The 23,569-nt window shown below is 48.2% G+C and overlaps 2 non-coding genes and 1 pseudogene across 2 annotated transcripts; all 3 read right to left on the bottom strand.

Annotated features, from left to right (window-relative positions):
• Positions 1 to 1,471: 1,471 nt before the first annotated feature.
• Positions 1,472 to 1,662, bottom strand: LOC133058232 (U2 spliceosomal RNA). The gene has a single exon (XR_009693332.1). It is a non-coding gene; the product is annotated as a U2 spliceosomal RNA (small nuclear RNA).
• Positions 1,663 to 6,917: 5,255 nt separating this feature from the next.
• LOC133058236 (U2 spliceosomal RNA) lies at positions 6,918 to 7,091 on the bottom strand (annotated as a pseudogene).
• A 7,464-nt stretch (positions 7,092 to 14,555) lies between these two features.
• On the bottom strand, positions 14,556 to 14,746 carry LOC133058233 (U2 spliceosomal RNA). Its single transcript, XR_009693333.1, has one exon. It is a non-coding gene; the product is annotated as a U2 spliceosomal RNA (small nuclear RNA).
• Between the last annotated feature and the right edge of the window lie 8,823 nt (positions 14,747 to 23,569).

Genomic DNA, 23,569 nt, shown 5'->3' with positions numbered 1-23,569 from the left:
TCCCAACCTCAAACTGTTCTGAAGGTCCTGCCCGAAAAGGAGACTCCAGGGGTTTCCCCTGGCAGTTCAGAGGTTAGGACTCCACGCTTTCACTGCCAAAGGCAAGGGTTCAATACCCGGTAAGGGATCTACGATCCCACAAGCCCGGTGCCATGGCCAGAAAAAGAAACGAACAAAAAATCCCAGAAGGAGGGAAAGAAACCTGTCCAATGTCACACCACTTTGCTTCGGACTTGGGCAGTGACAGACCGATCCACCAGGGGGCAGCATCTGCTCCTTTTCCGCCCTGGCTTGGGCTCTGGGACGTGGTTTTGGATGAGTTGCCTCTGAATGGGCCCCTGGCGGGAGAAAAGGGTGTCTAAGGGGCCCTTACCCACAGATTTTCTTTTCACATCCATTCTAGGTAGTAGGCTGTGTTTTCCCCATTTTATTCTTTCTTTTCTTGGCCTTGGCATCTTACTTCCCAAACCAGGGATGTAACCTGTGTCCTGTACAGTGGAAGAACAGAATTGTAACCCTGGACCACGGGGGAATTCCCTCTCCAATTCATTCCTGGGGAAGCAAAACTGGAATTTGAAATACGTGTCTTTGTGATTCCCTGGCAGAAGCTGCTCTGGGACCTCCTCTCCCCTCCCATCCCTCCTCCTGAGACTCCTCTCCTCCCTTCAGTTCTGCACTCAGGTACTCCGTTGGGATGCAGTGGAGACAAGGATGCCCTCAGCTGCTTCCCTTGGTGAGCTTCACCCATCCTGTACCCTCCTTTACTCCAGAGCCTGGGTTGTCCTGGGGAATCATCTAAGCCCCTCATTACATGCTGAGGAAACCAAGGCTCCAAAGGGGGAGGTGGCTTTTCCAAGCCAGTTCACTTCTCAGGACAGAACTCATGATGACTCTCAGCCCAGGATTCAGCCCACCAGGCCTTGAGGTGGGGCTCTCTCCCCAGTATCATCCTTCCCATGGCCTCTCTTTTTCTCCTCTAAGAAATCCCTCTTCCCCAGTAAAGGCCTGAGGGTTCAGGATTACCCAGACCTTGCCTGGAAGTGCAGGGTTTTATAGGTATCCGCCCCAAGGCCCCAGGCCCCAAGCCCCAAGCCCCAAGCCCCAAGCCCCCAGGCCCCCAGGCCCCCAGGCCCCCAGGCCCCCAGGCCCCAAGCCCCAAGCCCCAAGCCCCAAGCCCCAAGCCCCAAGCCCCAAGCCCCAAGGCCCAAGGTCTCAGAGACCAGACTCCAGACCAGGAAACTCCCAGCTAAGGCCAGGTGCTTGGTGAAATTGCTCAGTCCTGTCAAGTCTGACTGTTTGCAACACAATGGACTGGAGCCCACTAGGCTTCTTGTCCTTGGGGTTTTCCAGACAAGAGTACTGGAGTGAACTGCCAGAGAAACCCTACCAAAAGGTAACTCCACTGAGATAATCCAACTCTTGATGATAAAGAGCCACTTTCTACTTTTGGGTACTTTTGTAAGTGTCCCCGAAGGGGTGCACCGTTCCTGGAAGTACTGCAATACCAGGTCGATGCGTGGAGTGGACGGAGCAAGCTCCTATTCCAACTCCCTGCTCCAAAACTCCGTTTAATATATTGTCCTCGGATAGAGGATGTATCAGATATTAAACTGATAAGAACAGATACTACACTTGATCTTAGCCAAAAGGCCGAGAAGCGATGCCGCTGCACCACCCGTCGCTGTCACCGTCCTGCTGTCGAGCATGTTGCACTCAGTGTGACCCGGGTCCCCGCTCACTCCAGGGCGCCCTGCCTTTGTCTCGTTGACACTGCAATGGCGCCGCCACACCAGACTCTCGAGCAGGCTTCATCCTCCACATTGTAAAAGAGAAATTCCGCATCTGCTGTAGCTTTGTGGTTCACGGGCAGAAGCGCCATCTCGAATCTGCATGCCCCGCCCTCTGTCGCCAGGAAGGCGTGGCTCCGGCGGGACCGCAGCGCCCTGGGGACGGCCTCGCGGCTGCGGCAGAGGAGCTCGTCCTTGGTGCTGGGGGAGAGGAGAGACCCGACCGGAGCGGGTGCGGGGTGGGCGGCGAGAGGGGCCTGTGAGAGGAGCTCTTGGCCGAGAGTTTTCCTGAAGACAAGGTCGCAAGGCTGACTCGCTCGAAACGGCCGGACTGCAGTGTGTTACACAGGCCTCCGCCTGCGGAGAGAGGGGCTTCGTAGGGTCGGGTGTCTGGAGGGGGCTTCCCTGCCAGGCGGAAGGCGGATGGCCCACAGCGGGGAAGGGAGGGGGCGTGTGGATGCGGAGGGCTGGCCGGGCCGCGCGAGGGGTTCACTCCAACTCCAGCGCCCGCGTCCTTCGGTGCTTCTAGGAACCAAACCGATCCCGGGCTTCCTACCGAAAGGTCCCTCCACCCAGGACCTCGTTTCCCTGCGCCTCCTCCTCAGCTGTGGGCTTCGCTGGTGGCTCAGATTGTCAAGAATCCGCCTGCAATACAGGAAACACAGGCTCGATTCCTGGGTCGGAAAGATCCCCTAGAGGAGGAACCTAGTGGTTCCTCCCAATTCAGAGGTACTGAAAGTGGAAAAAACACATGGGATTTCAAAGACATAGTATTAAAAATTGTAAGAAATCTCTGTAATGATGATATTAATTACATATTGAAATGATATTTTAGATATTGGGTTTTGTTTGTGGGGGTTTTGCAAGGGTTTGCCAGAACCCTGAAGAGGGATGGAACCCCTGCCCTTGTCATTGGAAAGCATGGAGTTCTAACCATTGGACCACCAGAGAATTTGAGATATCTTGAGTAAAGAACATATTAAACTTAATTTCACTCACTTCTCTTTATTTTTTTATATGCCTAAGAATATTTAAATTTACCTGGGCAAGGGAATTCCTTGGTGGTCCAGTGGTTAGGCTTCAATATTTTCAGTGCAGGAGCCCAGGTTCCATCCTTGGTTGGAGAACTGGGATCCCAAAAGTTATACAGCGTGGCCTAAGGGGAAAAAAGTTATGTTTGTGACATATAGTTCTTGAAAGCATTGTTACAGATGGAAGTGCTGAGAGGCTAAGAAACTTGCCTAATGTGAAAAGAAATCAGGCTTTGCATTCAAGCATCCTGCTAACCACTGGGGCCTCAGGTTTTTTAAACCAGGAATCCTGATATTCTAACTGGGGATGATAAGAATGCCTCTCTGGTGAGGGTACTAGTGAATCTACCCTTGGAAATGAAAGCACAGGGGGATGTCTTGATGAGTATACCCTAGGGAAAGCTACTTCTTGCCTGTAAAATAGGTATTTGATTCCAATTTACAGTCTTGCGAACTATCTCTACCTACTTACCCTGAGGATTCTTGTTTCATATCCCACTTTCCCTGGTCTTACGTTTCTGCTGGGCTGCCAAGTTGCTTTGACACCCATGATGCTCACACGGCATAGATATACATGTAGATATGGACACAGACACATAGAATGTAGGTATATTCACAAATATACAGCCATTAGTGTTGCATTGTCTTTAACCTTGATGGTAAATATTTTATTTGCAGGTGTATTATCAGCACCTATGGTAGTCCTCTGAATGTACTTGACTCTTGATGAATAAGTGTTGAATGAATGGTTGAGGGTCCAATGAGACAATGTATATGTGCTTAGCTTGGGCCTGACAAATTCTTCAAATTTCTTGATCAGAAATTCTGGAAGGAGGCCCCAGCTCTGTTTTTATCAAGTCCTCTACATGATACTGGCAAATTCTCAAATTTGAGCATGCATCCATTCAAAGCTATGCCCCTTCCCAATGTGGGTCAAACATGTGTGACTTGACAGAAGTCTATGAAATCAAGAAGCTGAATCAGGGACTTTCTGGTGGTCCAGCGGTTAAGTATTCACCTCCCTATGCTGGGGACACAGTTTGATTCCTGGTCCAGAACTAAGATTCCCCCATGCTTTGAGGCAACTAACTGTGAGTGCTCAGGAGCCTGTGTGCCACAACTAAAACCCAAAACAGCCAGAAAGTAAATTCTCTTTTTTTAATCAAACCTATAAAGTCTCTGGGGATTGGCACCTGTTGTGAAAGCTCTAAAGAGTCCCTCAGCTCGGATAACTGGCCGACAGCGAGGTCCCTGCACAGACTGAGCCTGGCTTTGTCCCCTCAGCTCACCTTTCTGTCTCTCTGGTGGGCTTGTTACTCCTCCCTCGCAGCTGCAGGCTGTTGCTCCCATGACACTGTCACCCTTTTGGGGCTCTGGCTGTTTCTTGCTTGTTACCCAAGGCCCCTCCTGATGCCAGGGTCTCCCCAAGTGCCAGTGTCCTGTGCAGATGGATGCTGGAATCTGTCCCGTGTGGATGTGTCTCCTAAGACACCACAACCTGCTGCACCTGCCTCTTCACAGCCTTCTCCACCCTCCAGCCTCCTCCCGCCTCTGCCTTCCCAGCACCAGCTATTAGGCCCTCAGTAAAAGCATAAGAAATGTCACTGAAATCAGATTTCCTGCTCAGAAAATGTTCATTTACATCGGATCTTACCTCCACAAAAACAACTCCAAGAGGGTGACTCTTCCATTCCCTACCTCAAACTGTAGTTTAGGCCCTGTCTGAAAGGAAGACTCCAGGGGAATTCCCTGGCAGTTCAGTTGTTAGGTCTCCACGCTTTCACTGCCAAGGGCAAGGGCTCAATACCTGGTAGGGGTTTTAAGATCCCACAAACTGGGTGGCATGGCCAGAAAAAGAAACATACAAAAACCGCAGAAGGAAGGAAAGGAACCGGTCCAACTTGACTCCTCCCCTTTTCTTCAGACTGAGGCAGTGACAGACTTATCCACCAGGGGGCAGCATCTGCTCCTTCTCTGCCCTGGCCTGGGCTCTGGGACTTGGTTTTGGATGAGTTGCCTCTGAATGGGCCCCTGGCGGGAGAAAAGGGTCTCTAAGAGCCCCTTCCCACAGTTTTTCTTTCTCTCTTTCTTTTTCACACTCATTCTATGTAGTAAGTTGTGTTTTCTCCATTTTATTTTATTTTTTTGGCCTTGGGATGTTAGATCCCCAACCAGGGATGTAACCTCTTCCCTGTTCTGTGGAAGAAGAGAGTTGTAACCAGTGGACAACCAGGGAATTCCCTCTTTGTTTTATTCTTGAGGAAGCCTTAGCTGGGATTTGAAATATGGGTCTTTGTGATTTCCAGTCTGAAGCTGATCTGGGACCTCCTCTCCCCTCCCATCCCTCCTCCTGCAGACTCCTCTCCTCCCTTCAGTTGTGCACACAGGTACTCCATTGGGATGCAGTGGAGACAAGAATGTCCTCAGCTGCTTCCTAGGTGAGCTCCACCCATCCTGTACTTTCCCCTACTCCAGAGCCTGGGCTGTTTTCGGGAAAGGGACCTGGAATCACCTAAGCCCCTCATAACATGCTTAGGAAACCAAGGCTCCCAGGGCGAGGTGGCTTTTCCAAGGTAGTTTACTTGACGGGACAGGACTCATGATGACTCTCAGCCCAGGGTTCAGCCCACCAGGCTTTGGGCGGGGGGACAGCCTCTCTCTCCAGTGCCATCCTTCCCATGGCCTCTGATTTTGTCCTCCAAGAACTCTCTCCTCTCCAGTAAAGTCCTGAGGGTTCAGTACCACCCAGACCTTGCCTGGAAGTGCAGGGTTTTATAGGTATCCCTCCCAAGCCCCAAGGTGTCAGGGACCCCAGACCAGGAAACTCCCAGCTAAGGCCAGGTGCTTGGTTCCCACACTCAAGGAAACCCTTGAGTACATTTAGTCAATCCATCATGTAGTCATGAGCCATGGAAGATTTCCTGATTGCCTACTGTGTGGCCAGCACAGTGCTGGGCATTGCAGAGCTGTGACTGTGAAGAACCAGCTTCTGAGCTCAGTGCTTAGTCTGGTGGGGAGACAGCTCTGAGGAAGAACATCACTCAGCAACTGGAATCTGACCCAGGACAGGGAGCCAATAGGAGGAACTAGATAAGTCCCAGCTAGTCTGTCCTTCTGTCTGGAATGCGTCCTTGACTCTTGGCCAATTAATCTTGCCTCTGATGTCACCATTGGAGAGGCCTTCATGAGCACCCCTCCCCCATGTAAAATAGCTCTCTCCCCAGTCACTCTCCAGCACATTTCCCTGTTTTCCTTCATGGCTTGTATCACTATCTGAAATGAGCCTCTTGAGTCATTGTGTGTCTCTCCCTCTTCCTCTTTGTAATGTCCATTCCATGAGGGCAGGCACTGAGACCTTCAACCTGGCAGGCACTCCATCTGTGAATGCTCAAAGTAAGAATGTTCAAATATTCTCTGTAATGTATCCTCCAATGCACTCTGTCCTGGGCTGTGATCTTGTGGACAGAAAGGGCTGCAGAGGTGAGGCTGCCAGGAAATAAATGGTCACTAATGGAGGAAGTCTCCCTGGGCCCCAGGCTGGGTTTGGATGTGGGGACTGGCGTTCCCAGTTAAAGGATTCTGGACTTGGGTAAGCCCACAATCTGGTGTTGTCCTGACAAACTGGGCCCCTTCCTTCACCCCCAACTTGCCCCACTACCTCCTTCCCATTTGTTCATCAACTCCTTTCCTGGTGAAGGCAAAGGATGAAAGGTGGGGTGAGATTGCCAGTTTCAGCGCCCTTATCAGATAATCAAATGACAGTTTCCTTCTTGGGTGTGAGGCCCAGGAAGTGTAGATGTTTTCTGTTGTACAACGATCGTTCACAGCTCACTTCTGCTAATTTCTATCTGGGTGACTTTGGACAAGCTTCTTAACCTTTCTGTTCTTCGGTTTCTTCTTTTAGGAAAAGCACACTTGGGTGGAATCCTGAATTTTAAAAATTCCTAGAGCTGAGAGTCTTCCCTTGGGGACTCCAGCAACCCTGAACTGTTTCAAAGTTCTGTTAGGTGTTGAGAGCAGTGCCTTGTCACAGGATAGAAGAAATAATCGAGTGCTAAAGACAAACAAAACTACTAAGGGAGCTGGACACAGCCTTATTACAGTGCTTTCAAAGATAAAAGAGAAATTTAGCATAAAATTGGTGCTCCTATTCCCACTCCCTGCTCCAAAAACCCACTTAATATATTGTCCTCGGATAGAGGGCATATCACATATTAAAAACTGATAAGAACAGATACTACACTTGATCTAAGTCAAGAGGCGGAGAAGCGATACCACATGCTCTGTCCTAGCTGTCATCGTCCTCCCTTCAGCTCCAACCCTCAGTGGACATTTCTGGCTTACCCTCCTGTGTCTGCTCCAGAACAGTGAAACTGCACTTGTTCTCTACAACATTCACATCCCTTTTTGCACCCCTGCCCATCTTTCCGCAGAGGAGGCCCCTAATTTACATGCCCCGCCCCGCCCTCAGGGGCGTGGCCACCACCGTCCAGCTGAGCCCTCGGCACCAGACTTCCTCCTGGCCCCAGCCGCTCTGCAGAAGCTGCTGTGGCGCTGGAGGTCGCTGCGCTCGCCGCACACTTTCCAGCTCCGGGGAGAACGCAGGGGTTTTGCAGTTGGCCGCCTCAGGGTGTCGATGGAGGGAGCTGCAGGACGAGACCGGCTCACAAAGCAAATCCTGGGTCATAATGACTGTGCATTTGGGAGATTAGGGTTTGTCGGGGGCCGCCAGGCAGAGCCCAGAGCTTGAGCAGAGAGAGAATTACGAGGGCGGGGGAGGGGAGAGGCAGGGACCGCCTTGACTGAGAACGGGTCTCTGTCCCCCCCGTAACGGCTAGGCTCCTTAATTGAGACCCCGGGGTCGCCAGGCGGGCGCATTTGTCTTTCCTCCATTCTCCGCTAAGCCGCTAGAGAGCTGCAGGGTCTGTGAGGCTATCACAGTCGGCCCTCCCCCTAACCGACTCTCTAGTTCAGTCGAACCTGAGGGGAAAGATCCTTGACCTCACGACAGCCACCTGCCAGGCACTGCCCTGCATTCTTTGCTATGATCGAGCCCACTTGGATCCTGGACACCCTAGAGAGGATTGACGCTGTTATCATTTTCATTTCACAGTCGTGATCAGTGAGACCAGAGAGGCTGAGAAACTTGCCCTGGGTCACTCAGCTAGAAGGCAGTTGACCTGCGGAGTTGGTCACGGTGTTCCAAGACCTGCCGGGTTCTGAAGCACAGGTCTGGCTCACTGATGGAGTCCAGACCAGCGACTGCATTAGTTGTCTATAACGTTCACATCCCTTTTTGCACCCCCGCCCATCCTTCCGCAGAGGAGGATCCTAATTTGCATGCCCCGCCTTTCTCCGCCCCAGGGACGTGGTGGGCCCTTCTAGCTCGGCCCTTGGCACTGTCCTGGCCCCCGTCGCTCTGCAGAAACTGCTGTGGCAGAGGTCGCTGCGCCCGCTGCACACTTTCCACGAGAAGAGGGGGAAAGCCACAAGAAGAGCAAGGCGACATTGGAGGACAGCAGGATTGCTGGTGGCACACACATGGATTTGCTGGCACCAGGCCCACAGCACCATGGTTTTGATAAGGGTGGGTGGCACCTGGGGTCACATCCTCACCTGAGCCTGCCTTGGCTTCTGGCTCTCTGATTCCCTGCCGGCTTGGGTTTTCCCTGTCTCCCGGGGCAGGGGAAGGGTCGGGGGAGTGATCTGTTTCACTCCTTAGGGAGTCCTAATAACCTTCCGGACAGTTTAGCTCTGAGGTCCCCTCTGGACATGCCTGGCGGGAGTCAGCCCTCAACTTGCAAACACTAGGGATAAAGAGAGTTTTTGCTAGACACACCTCTGAGCAGTCATCTCCCAGTGTGAATCTTGGTCCTAAGAAAACCTAACTTGGGCCCCGTTTTGAGCAATCTCCCTCCTTTCTGCCACCAGAGATACTCCTCCATGTCTCAACCTGGTTTTGCCTTCTAGTTTGCACCAGACCTGACATGCTATGTGTGTGCTTTGTCTGTGATTCTACTATCTGCCTCCCCTTCTGCCCCTCCACCCTAAAGACTGGGAAGATTCTCACTTGGACTGCTTTTTCCATCACTCTGTCACAGTCATTAGGTTAGTGCCCAACACCTACATCCATTTATGGAATGGACGAGTGGGTGAATAAGTATTAAACTAGATATTATATCAGTCACACTTACCCAGCCCCTGACACGTGGTTATTATAATGGCTCTTCAGGCTTCCCCAATTCCTGATCTCTCTACTTGGTTCCGTGTTCCTCAGTGGTCATTTTATGGTTTCCCAGGTATCTGGGAGTTGATCCTCAGACAGTTACATTCCTGCAGGGGAGTGTCTCACATTAAAGTGATTTACGTCACCTTCTAGTTCATGCATAGGACCCTTGGGAGCTTGGTTAACTTGAGTTAGTACCCCTTCCCCATCATGCCCTGTGAAAGTACTAGTTGCTCAGTTGTGTCCGACTCTGCAAGTCCAAACTGGAGCCCGCCAGGCTCCTCTGTTCATGGGATTCTCCAGGCAAGAGCACTGGAGTGGGTTCCCATGCCCTCCTCAAGGGGATCTTCCTGACCCAGGGGTCAAACCTGGGTCTCCTGCATTGCAGGCAGGTTCTTTACTTTCTGAGCCACCAGGGGAAACCTCACCATCCCCTGTACTCTGCTCAGATAGAAATTCTACTGCTGGCCCCAGACCTCATCCAGATGTCATGTGCCTTCACTAAGGTATTGTATCCTCAGAGTCCCTGATATCCTTGCCCTGAAAGAGTTAGGAGTAACAGGTCAGGATGGGACTCTAGGATGACCCAGAGAGGTCTCAAGCATTTCCTGTTTCTGCAGCCTGGGGAACCAGGTACATTGTCAGACTCTTGCATTTTTGCCAAACTCACAGGTTATAGATTATATCTCATTGTTGTTTAAATATGCATTTCTCTCCTTATAGTTGTGTGAAAAATCATATTTATTATAACTAATTTTAAAGACTTTATTGAAGGACAGCATACAAAAATGATGTTAATTTTAAGGGTAAAACTTGATTAAATTTCACAAAGTAAACAAACACACAATTGTCACCATTACTCTGCTTAAGAAAAAGCATTACTATCTCCTAAGAAGATGTCCTTCTGTCCCTTTCTTGTCATGACTCTCTTCTGCCTCTAAACAATGATATTTGTTATCTTTCCCAAGAACTGTGATTAGAAAAACAATTTTTATTTTTGGCTGTGCTGGGACTTCATTGCTGCGTGCGGTCTTTCTCTAGTTGTGCCGAGTGGAGGCTACTCTCTAGCTGTGGTACATGCGACTGTCATCACAGTGGCTTCACTTGTCGCAGCACAGGCTCTAGAAGGCAGACAGCAGTTGTGGTGTCCGGGCTCAGTTGCCCTGTGGCATGTGGGGTCTTCTGCGACCAGGGATTGAACCACTGCCACATTCATTGCAAGGTAGATTCTTAACCACTGCACCACCAGGGAAGTCCCAGAACTGTGGGATTTTTTAGCCAAATTTTATTGAGTGGTTTGCTTTTTTCTGATCACATTCTCAGGTCTCTTCGTAGAATACTGAGATTCACCCTACCTGTGATAGATTTGCAAATATTTTTTTTCCCAGTTTCTTTTTTTTTTAGTTGTGTAGATGTTAATTATATAAATGGATATAATATATAAATGTTTATAAACAGTTGACTTTCAGAGTCTGAGTTATAGTATCAGTTAGGTCATCAGGGAAGGACTTACTGAGACAGAGTGAGGAATGCAGGAGGTTGACAGTAGGGAAGGTTAATGCTTTGAACGATAAAAGGCAGGAAGCAGGAAAGAAGTTCTGAACCAAGCTTGCAGCTAGAGGAGTCCAGATTTCCACCTCACCCAACCCAACCCAACCCAATCCAAGAAATGACTGGGCCCTGTGACGCCATGGAGTTCAGGATTGAGGTCCCCAAGAAGTGTGGGGCCCATTGTGTCCTCCGTTGCCTGCCACAGTGGCCCACTGTTCTTGTGCCCATTGGACCAGGCCGGGGATGGCCGGCTACAAATGCTGGTGGAGTTATTCTGTCTGTTGATTGTCCAGTGCCCTCCTCCTGCTCAGTCCTGACAAACCACTTCTTAGATTGGCTGCTTTGTGGGCCTGACCAAGTTTTCAGTCTTGGAGGCCTGCTATACAGTTTGTGACTCATGGTCTCTGTCCCATGGTAGCCATCTATCTCTAGAAATGCCTAGTTGTTTGCCAGAAGCTGCTTTTGGGAACATGGACAAGCCTCTGTTGCTGTGGGTGTCGTGTCCTGGCTCTAGAGCTCTGAGGACCTGCACTGCGATCCCCACTTTAGCTTACGACCAAGTCCCTTACTTCCCTTCACTCACCTGCCCGTCTCTAAGATAATAGGGTCTGCCAGGTCCGCTGAGCTGAGTAGCAGGCTTGCCTCACCTCACTTGCTAGCTTTGCACCCCTTTCTGGCCCAGGCCCAGCTCCAAGCTGAACATCTTTTGGGTCACCTGGCTTATGAGCCCAGGGAGGATTTTTTTGTGTAGAATGTGTTCGAAGTTTCCAGAACTCTGAGAGGTTCAACTAGGCCCTGTGCTTTCTTCTCTGTGGTCACTGTTGAAAGAGGAAACAATTTACCTCTCCTTGTGAAGAAAGCTGAGCGCCAAAGAATTGATGCTTTTGAACTGTGGTGTTGGAGAAGACTCTTGAGAGTCCCTTGGACTGCAAGGAGATTCAACCAGTCCATCCTAAAGGAGATCAGTCCTGGGTATTCATTGGAAGGACTGATGCTGAAGCTGAAACTTCAATACTTTGGCCACCTCATGCGAAGAGTTGACTCATTGGAAAAGACCCTGATGTTGGGAAGGATTGGGGGCAGGAGGAGAAGGGGATGACAGAGGATGAGATGGCTGGATGGCATCACCGACTCGATGGGCATGAGTTTGAGTAAACTCCGGGAGTTGGTGATGGACAGGGAGGCCTGGTGCGCTGTGATTCATGGGGTCGCAGAGTCGGACACGACTGAGTGACTGAACTGAACTGAGAAAGGCTGGGCTGGATGAAGCACAAGCTGGAATCAAGATTGCTGGGAGAAATATCAATAACCTCAGATATGTAGATGATACCACCCTTATGGCAGAAAGTGAAGAAGAACTAAACAGCCTCTTGGTGAAAGAGGAGAGTGAAAAAGTTGCCTTAAAGGTCAACATTCAGAAAACAAAGGTCATGGCATCTGGTCCCATCACTTCATGGCAAATAGATGGAGAAACAGTGGAAACAGTGGCTGACTTTATTTTTGGGGGCTCCAAAATCACTGCAGATGGTGATTGCAGCCATGAAACTAAAAGACAGCTTACTCCATGGAAGGAAAGTTATGACCAACCTAGACAGCATATTAAAAAGCAGAGACATTACTTTGTCAACAAAGGTCAGTCTAGTCAATGCTATGGTTTTTCCAGTAGTCATGTATGGATGTGAGAGTTGGACTATAAAGAAAGGTGAGCGCCAAAGAATTGATGCTTTTGAACTGTGGTGTTGGAGAAGACTCTTGAGAGTCCCTTGGACTGCTAGTTCATTGGACTGGGTGTTCATTGGAGGGACTGATGTTGAAGCTGAAACTCCAATACTTTGGCCACCTGATGTGAAAAGCTGACTCATTTGAAAAGGCCCTGATGCTGGGAAAGATTGAAGGAGGGAAGAGAAGGGGACGACAGAGGATGAGATGGTTGGATGGCATCACTGACTCAATGAACATGAGTTTGGGTAAACTTTTAGAGTTGGTGATGGACAGGGAGGCCTGGCATGCTGCGGTTCATGGGGTCGCAGAGTTGGACACGACTGAGCGACTGAACTAGGAGAGAGTGTTGCAACTGGTGCTCTGCTGGGAGCCGTTATGGGGGGTCCCGCCCGTGACGAGGTCATGAAGAAAATACCGGGCAGGCAAGGCCGTCCAGGACCCCATCCATGACAAGGTCACGAGGAAAAGAACCTGACAGGCAAGGCCATCTAGGATAAGGGACCCTCCAGGTTGGCCTCGGCCTCTACCCCACCCTGTATCTTCCCCCCTTTTCTGCTGTTGTTCTTATTTGTCCTGTTGCAGATTCTTGTGTTGCCTGCCGAGAGCTCTCCTGCTCCTGTTTCACTGAATGAGGACCAACTTAAAACCCTAATTAATAAATCTCCTGGATGCTGCTGCCCTATGAAGGGGCCAGAGATGAAGGAAATGCTTCCATTCAAACATTTTGCTAGCATTCTGGCTTGTTTGATAAATGTGTGATCTCATTGCCCAAAATGCTCTTGATTGTTCTAAACATCCTAAGCACAGTATGCTAACAAAAGAAACTATTAAGCATAGGCCCCTTCACGGGGTGAGAAAAGCTCCACAAATATGATAGCCACAAATGTGCCTAATAGAAAATACTTTAGATAGAGATTAGCTGGCGACTTCTTGCAGGTGGTTAACTTTTAGACTAAGAGCCTGTTTTGTGCCATAGCTGCTGTTTCTGCAGTCCTTCGCATTTCTGTTCTGTAAAAATGTAATCCTATCTAGTTCCCATAGAGATGACGCTTATTAGAAAGAAAATAGATTAATTATAAGAAAAACAGGGTCGGCTACTGAAGTTGCTTAAGTCACACCAGGTGCAAGCCATAAAATGTTAGCAGGCCTGAAGGCCAAATGATAAGAAAGACTCTTGTGAACGAAAAAGTATGTGGGTGACATCCTGTTTCTGTTGAAGGTCAAGCTGCTGTAATGTTTTGAGATGCCCTGTGTGTAAGCAATATGCACTTCCCCCAAAAAGATGTTTTTAAGGGTATAAAGGAGCTGTGCAAAAATAAACTTCAGACTTAGCCCCGAGCTTTGTCTCACTCTCTCTCATTCGCCGATGCCGTTCATCCTGAGGGTTCCCCTGGATCCGGCTGGGGCTGGACCCCAGCAGTGCTCTACAACAGGAACCCCCGAACATCGCCGCCTTTCTTGTTTTACTGCAGTTTCACTTCTCTTCTCACTAAGTTCACTGGACTTTGTCAGATTTCTGGTGTGCCAGCACCTTCCCACCTTTTTTTTTTCTTCAAGAGTTCCTACCATGGAAAACACTAGTCAATGTATGTTACACTGAAGCCTGGACAGTAAAAAATTACAAAAGTTCTGTGGAATAAAAGTCTAAAGTGGAGAAAGTGTTAGTTCATATTTCAACCTTCTTAAAACAAACAAAAATAAATAAAATAAAAACCAATACTCAAGGTGTTAGTTCCCCACTACAAACTAAATTTTTTTGAAGTATGACGAAACCTGAAACTTAACACTGTTTACACGTGCCTGGTGGCTCGGATGGTAAAGCATCTACCTCCAATGCAGGAGACCCAGGTTCAGTCCCTGGGTTGGGAAGACCCTCTGGAGAAGGAAAGGGCAACCCACTCCAGTACTCTTGCCTGGAAAATCCCATGGACAGTGGAGCGTGGTAGGACTACAGTCCATGGAGTCATGGAGTCCAGAGTGAAACACGACTGAGCAACTTCACTAACTATGACAGTATAGACTAACGTTTAACCCCCAAATCAACTAAGTACTGAAAAAACAAAAGAAAAGTAGAGTAAAATCGCTCAGTCGTGTCCGGCTCCTTGTGGCCCCATGGACTGTAGTCCTAGCAGGATCCTCCATCCATGCACAAACACTTTACCGTCTGAACCAAAAGGAAGTCAAGTACTGAAAAACAGCCTGTTTAAGTCAATCTTTATCACCCAAGATATCCCCCCAAAGGGGTGCACCGTTCCTGGAGGTACTGCAATACCAAGTCAATGCGTGGAGTGGACGGAGCAAGCTCCTATTCCAACTCCCTGCTCCAAAAACCCACTTAATATATTGTTCTCGGATAAAGGATGTATCAGATATTAAACTGATAAGAACAGATACTACACTTGATCTTAGCCAAAAGGCCGAGAAGCGATACCGAGTCGCCGCCTGTCGCTGTCACCGTCCTGCTGTCGAGCATGTTGCACTCAGAGTGACCCGGGTCCCTGCTCACTCCAGGTCTCCCTGCCTTTGCTTCGTGGACACTACTGTGAATGGTACTGTACTGGACTCTCGTGCAGATTTCTTATTCTCTACATTATAGGAGAGAATTTATATACCTGCTGTAACTTTGTCATTCCCTAACGGAGGCGCCATTTCTAATTTGCATGCCCCGCCCTTTCCGCGAGGGTGGGTGTAGCCTTGCGGGTAGACAGCCCGCTTCTCCGCACGGTTTCTGCGCGCATGAGCGGAAGCTGGGCTAGGGCGGAGCTCTCTTTGGCACTGGCTCGTGCGGAAAGGCAGGTTTTGGACTTGTTGGGTTTGGGCGAATCGAGGGGCCCTGTGAAATTGACCAGCCGACTGGTCTGAGTACGAAAAAAGTCATCTGGTCTTCGCTGTGAAAGCAACAGGGTCCCACGGATTGGCTCTGTCCATCCATAACCCACTCGGAGGCTGGGAGTCTGGGAGGGTCTGTCTACTGTCGCCTGCCAGGGGCTATCAAGAGAACTTGAGACCCCAGATCTGGCCCTCCGAGTACTGCTGCCCTGTTGTCAGAACCCCCGCCCTGCCTCGGCTGCAAGCCCCTAGGGCAAACCCCTTAACCTTCAGAGCTCTAATTCCCCAGCTGATAGGTGGAAACCTTAAAGCCTATCTTTGTGGGGTTGTTGTTCTTCAGTCGCTCAGTCGTGTCCAACTCTTTGCGACCCCATGGACTGCAGCACGCCAGGCTTCCCTGACCTTCACCATCTCCCGAAGCTTTCCCAGATGCATGTCCACTGAGTCAGTGATGCCATCCAACCATCTCATCCTCTGTCGTCACCTTCTTCTGCCTTCAATCTTTCCCAGTATCTGGTTCTTTTCTAATGAGTTGGCTCCTTACATCAGGTGGCCAAAGTATTGGAGTTTCAGCTTCAACATCAGTCCTTCCAATGAATATTCAGGATTGATTTCCTTTAGTACTGACTGGTTTTGATCTCTTTGCAGTCCAAGGGATTCCCAAGAGTCTTCTCCAACACCACAGTTCAAAAGTATCAATTCTTTGGTGCTCAGCCATCCTTATGGTCCAACTTGCTCATCCATACATGACTACTGGTAAAAGCATAGCTTTGACTAGATGGACCTTTGTTGGCAGAGTAATGTCTCTGCTTTTTATTTTTATTTTTTTGTAAAGATTTATTTATTTATGGCTATGGTGGGTCTTCATTGCTGTACTTGCGCTTTCTCTAGTTGTGGCAAGCAGGGGCTACTCTCTAGTTGCGACGCAAGGGCTTCTCACTGCAGTGGCTCCTCTTGTTGTGGAGCAAGGGCTCCAGGCACACAGCTTCAGTAGTTGCAGCATGTGGGCTCTAGAGCTCGGGCTCAGTTGCTCCCTGGCATGTGGGATCTTCCCAGACCAGGGATCGAACTGGTGTCCCTTGCACTGCAAGGCAGATTCTTAACCACCAGACCACCAGGGAAGTCCCCCTGTCTCTGCTTTTTAATACACTAAGTTTGTCATAGCTTTTCTTCCAAGGAGCAAGTGTCTTTTAATTTCATGGCTGCAGTCCCCATCTGCAGTGATTTTGGAGCCCAAGAAAAGTCTGTCACTGTTTCCATTGTTTCTCCATCTATTTGCCATGAAGTGATGGGACCGGATGCTACTGATCCTAGTTTTTTGAATGCTGAGTTTTAAGCTAGTTTTTTCACTCTCCTCTTTCATCTTCATCAAGAGACTCTTTAGTTCCTCTTCATTTTCTGCCATCAGAGTAGTGTCACCTGTTTATCTTAAGTTATTGATGTTTCTCCCAGCAATCTTGAATCCAACTTGAGGGCATACAAAGGGAGCTAAGGAGATAAGCTTGGTTTAGTAATCCAGAATGTGGGTCCTGGTGTCCAACCAATGAGGTTCCAATGAAGGTGGCATAGCTGTGACACAGAGACAACTAAGCAACTGTATCACAGAGAGACGATGCAGTAAGAAACACTGTTTGGGCCAAGGTTTGCACCAAATGTTTTCCTTGTATCAGACTTTCAAAGTTTACCTACAGATGAATTGGCTGAGACAGAGAGGTTAAGGAGCTCTGCCTAAGACCACACAGGGCAAGAGGACAAATCCATCTGAAGCCAAGAGTCTGGGACCTAGAAAAGGGCAAAGAAAGCCATTCTTGTGTGTCCAGCCCAGTATAAGAGTAAGTGTTGCTGAGCCTGACACACAGGTCTTCTGTAGAGAGATAAGAACAAGCTGTCTGGTGCAGCAGTTAAGAGCAGAGACTTGGAACACCCGGCCTCTAATCCCTGTTTACTTGTTAATAATCACATGGCCTAGTCGTGACTTGACCTCCTCGATTAACCCTCTGTCTTCAATATATTATCTGTAAATTGAAGATAACGAGATGAGAAATTACTAGACATAATCTTAGGAATTATGAGACATGCCTGGCATATAGTTAACATGTAAGAGCAAGCATTAGGGAAAATATCTCAGGCAAGTCACTTCTCTGTAGCTTAGCCTCTTCATCTAGAAAATGAAAATATTAACATGTAATCCTGTGCTTAATCTTCCCTCACTCATCCAGGGCCCCTACTGTCCCTTACCTGGTTTTATTTTACTCCATAGCATGTATCACCTAACATTTTATACATTCATGTGTTGCTTTTAGCCTAATAGTATGTAAGCTGAAGAACAGAGACCTTTGTCTGTTTTATCCACATTTATATCCTCAATCTTTAGAATAAGGTCTGGCATATACTAGGCACTTAATATATTTTGCCTAAATAAATACATGCATAAATATTAAATAATGCAATTTGTACAAATAGAAAGAGATCAGCGAACCTCCCGGCTTGGAGCAATTATGATGATACTGTGTTTCACTACACTGCTGCTTGCTTCCATGTTTATCAGGCCATCTTGTGGTCACTAGTTAAGTTTCCTATGTATTTTGACCTTTGGAATGGGGTGCCTTGGGTTGAAGACATGCATGGTCTGTGGTTGCAAAGCAGTATCTCCCTTTGTAAATGATTGACTTAGCCTTCTGGTTCATGCATCACCTTGTGAGTTTGGTTAATGTGAGTCAGTGCCCCTCAGCCAGATCACATCCATGCGTACAGATCAAAGTGCCTATAAAAATTCAGGCAACATCAGGGGTGTGATCAGGGCAACAAAGGCGGGCCTTTGTCCAAGTGTCCTCCAGTCTCACTATAGACCCAGTTATCACTGATGCCAGGGAGTTGAAAATGATAAACAAGAACAGAGACTGGAAGACCACAGACAGACTTCTCAACCAGTGCCTGTTTCCCACAGCCTTGCCCAACCGTGTTATCAAACTTTTGCATACTATCCAATGTTATCTCTTACTGTGAGCAAGGTTGTACAATTTTCCGTTTGCTTGAAATTCATTATTATTTTCTGTGAATTGAGTGTTCATATCCTTTGCCCATTATCCTTTGAATTGCTGATATTTTTGCATTTCCATCTCTAACCTACTTCACATGTGTCCTAGGACTTGAATTCAGATATACATTTGACTTTATTTTTTCTGGATGGCTACCCAGTTGTCCCAACATCATATATAAAATAGCCCATCTCCTCATCAGTTTCAAATGCTGTCTTTTTTTTTTTTCCTTTTGGCCATGCCCCATAGCATGAAAGATCTTAGTTCCCTGATCAGGGATTGAATCCATGCCCCCTGAATTGGAAGCTCACAATCTTAACCAGTGGACTGCCACAGAAATCCCTCAGATGCCACCTTTATCATATTAAAAAGTCTATATGTGATACTTCCCTGGCAGCCCAGTGGTTTAGAATCTGCCTTCCAATGCAGGGGACAGGGGTTCAGTTCCTGGTCAGAGAACTAAGAGCCCATATGTTATGGGGCAATTAAGCCTCTGCAACACAATGAAGACTCAGAGCAGCAAAAAAAAAAAAAAAAAGTCTGTATGTGTCTATTTCTGGACTTCTCTTTTTTTAAAAAAAAAAACAACAACTTTGTGATATCCTGTTTTTAAGATTCTTGATTGAACTGATTCTTCGGTATCACACCTACTCTGTGCATGCCACTGTGTGGGTCCTGGGATCACACAGGTTAACGTGACCTTTCCCCTGTGGTCAGCAAGGGGCACCTGCCTGTGTTCTGCCTTTCCTCCTCTGGCTGCCACTCAACCACGGCCACTGCTCTTTGCTGCTATGGAAGCCTGTGACAATCAGATAAGGTCTGCCCACGCCAATGCTGCCAACTCTGAGTGCTTCTGAGTGTTCCATCCTTGGGCATCAGAGTTCTGCCTGAGCCCTGCCAGCTGGGGAGGACACTTCTTCAAGTCCAGGCTCACTGTGTCTGCTTTTCCTGGCCCTGCAGCAGCCCTGCCTTCACCTCAATTTTGACCCTGTCCTTTTGGATGGCTCCCTCAGGTTCTTTTCATCACTTGTCAGCTTCCACAACTAGTTGAAGAGACTTGGAGGGAAATGCCATCTTGTTTTCTCCTGATCTCTCCCTTCTGTCTGGCCCCATCCTCTTGCCTCAGTTCTCTCTTCCTCCTTCTCCTTTTTCCCAGTCGCAGAACAAAAAGCGTTCACTTTTATGACTCACAACAGAACTGGATCTGTCTGTCTGTCTTTGCAGTGGGAAAGGGAGATTGCTTTTCCCAGCAACATTATCAGGGGTGTGCATGGGCCAGCAGAATGTGTCTGCTCCTCACCCCCCACCCTGAATGTGCTGAGGATCCTGGCACACAATAAGTGTTTGTGTACTAGAGAGTCAGTCTCCTGTCCAGCTAGACTGGATCCATAAAACTTGTTGGGCTCAACCAAGAGCTGGGCTTTTCAAAACTTGCCTGGCATTATCGAGCCTCAGCGAGTGTCCCCAAATACCCCCATTTTCTTTTTGGCCTTTCAGCAGTCCCAAACAGAAGGTGTCACACTCAATAATGATGCCTAATTTCCTCCATTCCAAGATGCACATCCATCTTTTTTTTAAAGAATAGTTTCATTTGTTATTTTTGGCTGTGATAATTATTTATTATCTTTGTTGATGCTCAAGCTTTCTCTAGTTGCAGAGAACTGGGCTACTCTCTAGTTGTGGTGTGTAAGCGTCTCATTGCGGTGATTTTCATTGTTGTGGAGCACGGGCTCTAGGCTTGAGGGATTCAATAGTCACGGCTCCTGGGCTCCAGAGCACAAACTCAGTAGTTGTGGCACATGGAGTTGCTCCACAGCATGTGGGATCTATCCAAATCTGGGATTGAACCTGTGTCTCCTGCATTGGCATGTGGATTCTTTACCACAGAACCACCAGATGAGCCCTATTTTTCACATATTTATATCTCAGAAACCAGAATGCACCTTACATTTGATGCCAGGAGAAAGCACTGCCAGTGTTTACATCGCAGTATGCCTAGAGAAAACAAGGGCACCTCTCACGAATGACATCTTAAATTCGTGAAATACTATAATAAAAAAAAGCCTCTGTTTATTGTGTCACATGGATTATTTCCTTTAGTCATCACAACCCCTCTAGGGTAGAGATATTATTACCTCTACCCTGTAGGAGAGGAAACTGATCAAAGCGGTGAAAGCGAAAGTCACTCAGTTGTGTCCAACTCTTTGTGACCTCCATGGACTACACAGTCCATGGAATTCTCCAGGCCAGAAGACTGGAGTGGGTAGCCTTTCCCTTCTCCAGGGCATCTTCCCAACCCAGGAATCAAACTGGGGTCTCCTGCATTGCAGGCAGATTCTTTACCAACTGATCTATCAAGGAAACCCTGATCCCAGGAAGCCCTAATCAGAGCAGTAGAGCAGCTAGATCCCGTTCCCACACCTAATAAATAATGCAGCTGCTATTTCACAAGATTTACCTGGTCTACACATCTAACTATACTTTGTTCTTTCCACAACAAAAGATTATTGGTCTTGTATACTAACAAGCTTTATTAAAAGATGCAAATGTCCAAGTGACTAAAATCAGGTAGCAGCACGAGAAAGTTCCCCGAGGCCCGATATGAGTTAAAATCCAGATTGGAAGGGGTGAAGTGGGACATGGAGTGGAATCTAGAGCTGGAAGGAGCTCTGAGGTCAGAAATGGGGTTGGGGGAGGCAGGGTGTACAGAAGCAGGAGACAGTCTCTGAAAGAGAGATGAGAAGGGAAGGGCACAGTCTTGGCAGATTTACCCTGAGAATCCTTCCTCTGGCAGGAGGACAGGCTCAGAGGGTTGAAAACAGTTCCCCTAATTCAGCCCAACCCACTTCCCCCGCCCTGAGCATCTCTGCATCTGAACCCTGTTCTTTCTAGGGTGCATGTCTGTCCAACCCTTTGTGACCCTAGCCCACCAGGCTCCTCTGTCCATGGAATTTCCCAGCAAGAATACTGGAGTGGGTTGCCATGCCCTCCTCCAAGGGATCTTCCCGACTAAGGGATCGAGGCTGCATCTCCTGCATGGGCAGGTGGATTCTTTACCACTGAGCCACCTGGGAAGCCCTCTTTCTAGGGTAGGAAGAGAGGAAGAGGGAAACTGAGAAACAAAAAAACCCACTACCTCTTTTGCCCATTTAATTACTGAGACAGTCAAGTGCCTTTCTCTTCTGCTTATAATAGTTATTTTCCACCTAAATGTCTGTAGAATTAGTTTATAGGAAGATATACATGTTGTGAAAATAAATGTCCAGTGACAAGCCTCATCTTCACATTTTGTGTCTGGAAAACTTAGTGTATCTATTGTTGCATATAACACCCCTGGGTGCTAGGAGGAGAAGGGAGTAGCACCTCTTTTAAAAAGGAAGAAAAAGGGACTTTTCTGGTGGTCCAGTGGTTAAGAATCCGCCTTCCAATATAGGGGATGTGGGTGGGTTCAAACCCTAATTGAGGAACTAAGATCCCACAGGACTTCTCAAGCAGTGCTAGTGGTAAAGAACCCACCTGGCAATGCAAGAGACATAAGAGACTTGGGTTTGATCCCTGGGTTGGGAAGATCCCCTGGAGGAGGAAATGGCAACCCTCTCCAGTATTCAGGCTTCCCTGGTGGCTCAGACAGTAAAGAATCCACCTGAAATGTGGGAGACCTGGGTTCGATTCCTGGGTTGGGAAGATCCCCTGAAGCAGGGCAAGGCAACCCACTCCAGTATTCTTGCCTGGAGGATCCCCATGGACAGAGCAGCCTGGGGAAACTACATGCTACAACTATTGAGCCCTCCGTGCTCTGGAGCCCTTGTGCCCCAACAAAGATCCTGTGTACCGCAACTAAGACCCAATGTAGAAAAAAAAAAAGACCCAATGTAGGGCTTCTTCAGTGACTCAGAGGTAAAGAATCCGCCTGCGAATGCAGGAGATGTGGGTTGGATTTCTGATCCAGGAAGATCCCACATGCCTTGGAGCAACTAAGCTCGTGGGCCACAACTACTGAGCCTGTGCTCTAGAGTCCGGGAGCTGCAATTCCTGAGCCTACACACAGCAACTACTGAAGCCCGAGTGTCCTGGAGTCCTTGCTCGGCAACCAGAGAAGCCAGCGCAATGAGAAGCCGGAGCAGCAACGAAGATTCGGCACAGCCAAAATTTAAAAAATAAAATAAAAAAAGATCCAACACGGCCAAATAAATATTATAAAAAATTTAAATAGGAAAAGAGAGATGTAGCAAGGTTCACAGACCCACCGGCTCCTCAACAGAACTGGGGCAACCCTATCAGCCAGCCATAGCCAGGTCCCCCGTGGGATGGCAGGCACTTGCCGAGCAATCCATGGTGTCTTCCAACGACCTTCAGAGGAAAGGCTCAGAGATGCTGAGTGACCTGCCTAAGTTCTCCTAGCTAACAGGTGACACAGCCAGGATTCAACTGAAGTCAGTCTAACTCCAGAATCCTACGTGACTACAGTATACCAGCTGCCTGAATTGACAGACTCTCTATGAACCTGTTCTCTGGTTCAAGGGCTGTATCCTGCACCCTCCCTCCACCAGTGCAGTGTTACAGGCTGATGCTGGGTTTGAAGCCCCCTTTCACCCATGTCCCTCCCTTGTTTCCAGCTGCAAACAGCCTCTGCTGTTTCTAGAAAAATTTAAATCGGTGGGGAAAGGCCAATAATCTACTTAATGAAATGACCCCCTGTTCTAGCCTCTCCACCTACTGGAGACCCAAGGAGTTAAAAATGAACCTCCCCAGAATGTGTCACTAATACGAGGGGTGATTTGAGCTCAAGGCAATGGAGGATCTAAAGACCCAGGAAGAGCTTTTTATCTCTCACTCAATTGCCTAAAAGAATTTAGACAGGGGGCTTGTCTCAGAGAGAGTTATTATCAAAGAGAACTTTTATCTGAGAAACTCATCTGCACAGCAGGGCAAACATCTCATTACCAAACACATGTTCTCTTTTTGTCCTGTGATTTACCCTCCTCTGTTTTTTTTTTGTTTTTTTTTAATTTGCTTGTGCCAGGTCTTAGCTGTGGCACACGGGCATGTGAACTCAAGTTGTGGTATTCGAATGCCTAAGTTGCAGCATGCAGGATCTAGTTCCCTGACCAGGGATCGAACCTGGCCCCTCTGCATTGGGAGCACGGTGTCTTAGCCACTGGACCCCACCAGAGAAGTACCCTTTCCTCAGTTTTGAAGCCCTAAGCTCTTATCCCATTCCTTAGCTAAGAATGGCATATAAGCCTCAACTGTCCTTGGGTCTCATATTCTTTTTAAGAAATACTTATTTTATTTTTATTTTTGGCTGAATCAGGTCTTACCTGCAAAGCTTGGGCTTCTCTCTAGTTGAGGTACCTGGGCTTAGTTGCCCTGGGGCTTGTGGGA

This window comes from Dama dama, chromosome 5, assembly GCF_033118175.1.
Source record: "Dama dama isolate Ldn47 chromosome 5, ASM3311817v1, whole genome shotgun sequence".
In the NCBI taxonomy this organism is placed as follows: domain Eukaryota; kingdom Metazoa; phylum Chordata; class Mammalia; order Artiodactyla; family Cervidae; genus Dama; species Dama dama.
This window is presented reverse-complemented; position numbering and strand designations above follow the sequence as displayed.